The 5558-nt window shown below is 35.9% G+C and overlaps 1 non-coding gene across 1 annotated transcript; it reads right to left on the reverse strand.

The window, feature by feature from the left end:
- Positions 1-3433: 3433 nt before the first annotated feature.
- LOC133833494 (small nucleolar RNA R71) lies at positions 3434-3540 on the reverse strand. The gene has a single exon (XR_009892871.1). It is a non-coding gene; the product is annotated as a small nucleolar RNA R71 (small nucleolar RNA).
- Positions 3541-5558: the final 2018 nt, after the last annotated feature.

The following is a 5558-nucleotide window of genomic DNA, read 5'->3' on the forward strand; positions in this document are numbered from 1 at the left end:
TAATTTCTGACTGTCCCAGAACTTGGGGCGGAGGTGGGGAAGCGTTCCCTGGTGGACTCTGCTGCCTAATCTGTCTAATCTCATCTTTCTGTTGCTATAAGCTTGCTTGCATTTTAGCAAACATGTGCTGCTAGTTCTCAGGGGCTGGTGGAGGGTTTCGACTGTAATTGTCATATCTAGCCTCGATTTCAGCATCAGTTGGTCTATTTGATCGCCTTGGAGGCATAACTCTCAAAGTATTTATGCAATCAATGACTCAGCTCATCAGGCAATGATAACAGTACAAAGGAACCACCCTTCGGTCCAAAACTGAACAAATAATCATACACACACAATACAAATGCTAATAAGCATTTCAATAAGTTTTGAATGCAAAAGAAATGCTAATAAGATATCTTCTCACATTCATAGAGCAATCAAGGGCAAGGCCCTATCAATATAACTCATGCTTCATACTCTAGCATGTAGAATAGGCATATATATCCTAATTAAGAAATTAAGCACGTATTCACTTCATTAGTAACCAAACCGTGAGTTGAGCTTATCTTTAGCGGCGAGCATACATATTCAGCCATTTTTCGAGAACCTTTAAACCTTGGTGACTCTAATACCAAGTTGGTACGTCCTACTAAACTAGGACCGTTACACTATATGTTTAAAATAGAGTTTAACACGTTAAGCGAGTCATTTGGACATAAACGTGTGATTAACATTAACTAATGGTTATGTATTAAAAAAAAATTGTCAAAGAAGTAATCCTTTTCATTAAAAAGTTAAAGTTTATACATGGGATCCCAAAAAGAGTTTATAAACTTAATACAAAAGTGGTCGGCCTAAGCGGAAAAACAGGGTAAAACCCTTGTTCATCAAGAAATCCCAGCCGTGGTGGTCGAGCAGGCTGCATATGTACACACCGCCCCTAGAGCTCTCCAACGCATGGCTAGTCCAACTTCTCTTTGTCCTTACCTACACCACATAGCACCCATGAGCCAAGGCCCAGCAAGAAAACTCAAGTAGCAGAAAAAATTAACTAATTGAATATAAATCCTAAATAACATGCTTAGCTGTTATAATCAACTTAAGCATGCAATCAATTCATTTATGTGACCTTTATGCCGAATGGGCACATATCTCACTCCTAGAGTGGCCAAGACATAATGGCCTACATCCCACATGTTATTGCCAACCCCAGCTTATAAGCTTAGCTTTCCAGACAAATACAACATATATCCATTTCAAGTATAACACAATTAAACACAATCCAAAGACATTCATATTTCAACAGGCATTCAAAGTGTTGTTATAACCTCATTCAATAACCGGGGCCAATCCCTAATCTTAGTGCTGGTTGATTTTTTTTACCTCGAGTCCTGTGCAAATGGTTCTAAGACCTCAAGTGCGATCTCTCTCCCGAGCCTTGTAGAAACCCTAGTCACAATGCAAGTATACTCACATTAGGGATTAATTCCGGATTTCAAATTCTAATCGAAACCATAGCTCTTGGAACTAATACCCCTAGTCAATGTGGAGATGGAAACATCCCCCAAGCCCTCAAGTGGGCCCCCAAAACAATTTCCCAAGCCCCTGAGCCTTAATCCCAAAATTCAGAAAACACACTTTCGAGGCAACTAGCACTGTCGCGCCTACAAAAACTTTGGGGGTGGCGCGGATGGACCCTGCCCAGCGCAATCACGTCCCTAGTCTCAAAACTCCAAATTGGAACCAAATTCCTAAGGTTCTGGGTCCCTAGCACGGTCGCGCCAGGTATTTAGGAAGCTAAAACAAACCCATAATCAAAGTGTTCCTCCCCAAACTTCAAACCCGCGATTTCCTGCATAACCAAACCCAGAAATCGACACAAGGCAGATTTTTCATTAGATTTGTGACCTCAAAACACCTCGTATGACTTAGATAATTTAACCCAACATAATTTAACCAGACAAATACACTTAAAACCCAACTGAGCATGATTTACCATTATTGAGTTTCAAACTCAACTTAAACTCCAAAATCCAAAATTCAAACCCCAAATCTCCAGTTTCAAAACAAAAACAACTGTTAAAAACTATCATTTAGCATGCCTTAATTCCCATATGCTTCTTAAAACAACTAGGACCATCAGTTACAAAGATTAGACAAGAAAACCCCAAAATAACTCAAGAACAAACAAGATAGGTTTACCTTTGAGATGGAATTCAAATTCTTCTTGATTAAGGATGACCCTAGCTATTGCTACCTCTTCTCCTTGAACTCAAAATGCTTCCTAGAATCCTCAAAATGCAAGAGACTTGATCTTAGCTTCCAAGTTCTAAGCTTGGTTGTGTTAAACAAGAAAACTAGAAGGAAAGGAAGAGAACAAGCTAGAACATGAGCGAAGGCTGCTAACACTTGGCATATTTTTTTCACTACTTTTGGGGTCAAAAGACCGTTTTTCCCCTCTCATAAATACCCTTCTTAACAAACCTGAAGGATATTTTAGTTTTTCCGCACAAATTCCCACTAAACCTCGAATTACACTTAAAAATCCCAATAAAATCTTCTAATCTTCCAAACACCAACATTTCCCTCAATAATGTTATAATATCCCTCAATAATGTTATAATAATTCCCAACATACATAAAATTATAAAAATACCCCTTGGCTCACCCCGAGTTGGGTATAAATCACCGTTGTGACTTTTTTACTAAATTGCTGAACAAGGTTGACTCAAGTCGGATATTACACATATATCCACAAAATAATGTTGTCTCAATCACATAGCAAATAAAATTACAAATATACCCTCAATGACCCAAAATTACAAAAATGCCCTTAAAAAAAGCCTTTCAACACATTTACTACACATAAGTATGCATAATCAATCATATAAGCATATAAATCACATAATTCAGTCAATTCACAGATAATTATCCCACGTGTCCCCCAGACACGCTAATCCATGCACTTAATTCTATTTGAGTTGTTAGGGTCTTGCAGAAGTGATAGTGATGGATGTTGAATAACAGGCTCCAATGGGAGAAGGTGTTAATTATGGTTAGAATGTGGTGATTGTGGTTGATAAAGACCACACCATTAGACAATATGTTGTCCCCCCTCTTCAATGACTTGAATGTGGGCATTGTGAGACCATAAATTAAGGCTCCATAGTTAAAATTGAAGTTATTCATATTCCAAATGCTTCAGATTATTGTTTAGTAAGTGGAGATGCTTACTAAAGATCCTCACCTTCATCTTTGACTATTCATTGAGGTGAGCGACTCTTTCAAGTTGCTATGAGTAACAGAGGATGCATTGTGACTAAAGTTGCTTCAATACTTCTTCAGAGATAAAGCAAGATTTTTGTTGAACACTTCACTATAATATTCAATGGCGACTTAGGAAGATTTGGCTCAGCATTTATTGATGAAGTACTTTTCTAACACTAAGAATGCCAAAATATGAAATGAGATCACCTTTTTTCAACAACCAGATGAATAATCCTTATGTGAGGCATGGAAGTGAATAGAGGAATTGTTGCAAAAATACCCTCATTATGGTATTCCTCATTGCATCCAGATTGTATAGTCCAAGAATTTTACATAGCTAGTTAGATATATAGTAGTAGTAGTAGTAGTAATAGCTAGTAGTAGTTATAGTATGTTTATTACTGTGGATTTTGGTTCAAGTCGGGACTTAGTTGAACACTCGTAGCAACACTTATAGATTTTATAAGTTTAACTTATAGTTTAAGAATATTAATTATAACATAAGGTTTGATTAATATAATTGATTATGAAGATGATATTTATTATACTATAAGGTTTAGATAGACCCAATAAGATAATGACACTTGTCATGTGCATGTTTATTGAGAAATTAAGTATTTTTGAGGAATAGTTTTATAAGAATAATATTTGAAAACCCCAGAGTTTTCCAGCAGATTTGAAATCATTATAGGACTCATTCAAAGCTATTTACTCAATTCAAATTAGGCTGAAAAAGTGCAATTAAGTGTATAATATTTCAGCGTATGCCGATATATCGCAGCTCTAGGGGGCGATATATCGCCACTCGAGGAATACGAAAAACACGTAACTTCGCACGAATACTTCAACGAGCCTCGGGAATATAGGCCCAGGCGATATATCGCCTCTAGGGCAATATTTTTGAATAATTTTGAAACTGAGCTCAATTCAATCTATAACCTCTTAGCTAGCCTCAAAATCTTTTGACCGAGTCTTAAGCCTCTGCTGAACAAATATTCAAATGTTTTTCAATTAAAAAGTCATTATTTTTATTCAAGCTAAAAGAAGATCTTTTCATTGTTGAACTCTATAAATAGGACCTAGTACCCAGCCATTTCTTTCATTCTTCAAGTTGAGTTCAGAGCCTTCAAGCAGCTAGGTTTACTTTAGAGTGTTACGCTTGGGTTAGGGTTATAAGCTTTATCATTCTAAGCTTATTAAACACTTGGGAAGTAAGGTTCATAGTGTGTATTTCAATATCGAGGTGTAGTTCGGTTATAGAGCATTCAAAGGTATTCCTATTTCTAGTTCATTTCTGTATGTTTCATTAGTTTTTATAGTTTTTCTCTACTCAAATCCTAACTCGCTGTTTTCCATTCATGGTTAGGCATCTAAGTTCTTTGAACTTGAGGTTTTTTGTCGGTAAGTATCTTCTCGGTGGTTTAGTTCATTCCTTTTCATCTCTTTTCTTTTAGAAATACTCACCTTCTCATTAATGGTTTTAAGGAGTGTACCAAAATCTCGTCCTTGTTCTCACATCCCGGTATTTGGTAAGGAAAATAGGATAGTTATTATATGCTTTTATGATTATGCTATAATATTTTTTTTTATATGTTATGATATATATATGTTTTGGGTCTTATAGTTGCTTAAATAGCAAACCCCAACACTTTTATGTTCTTGGGGCCTATAGTTGCTTAGCTAGCAAACCCCAATGTTTACCATGTACATGGGTTAGAATTATGATATATGTTATATGTTTATAGCTTATATTTATGTTTATGTTTCATGCTTTTAGTAGATTTTCCTTGCTAGACGTTAGGCTCATTCCTTTATTTTATATGTGCAGGAAACTAGTTATGGCGGCGGAAAGATTCCTAGCGGCTTGTGATTGTGTATTGAGGGAGAATGGATTCGGTGGACTGCGTGAACGATTCGAGGACGAAGTTGTTTTTAGTCATTTCAATTATGTTTTCTATGTATTTTTCTGCACCTGATCTTGTAACGAATTTATTTAAGATTTAAGATATGTTTTATTTTCAAACAATGGGATCCCATATCATACCCCGAATTTTACATATTTTAATCTTTGCTTTACAGTTTTTAATAAAGTTATGACTATTTTGTATGTATGTTTTCTTAAGATTATTGTTTATGTGTAGTAGTTATTAATGGTCCAAAGTCTAGAATTAGTTGGGTCATTACAGTTGGTGTCAGAGCAATGGTTCATTCACATGAAGTTCTCCTCGATACACACAATCAAAGCTTCGAATCTAACCACGAAGAAAGTGTTTAAGTAATAGTTATTATGTTATTATGTATAGCTAACGATT

This window comes from Humulus lupulus, chromosome 4 (genome assembly GCF_963169125.1).
Source record: "Humulus lupulus chromosome 4, drHumLupu1.1, whole genome shotgun sequence".
Classification (NCBI taxonomy): domain Eukaryota; kingdom Viridiplantae; phylum Streptophyta; class Magnoliopsida; order Rosales; family Cannabaceae; genus Humulus; species Humulus lupulus.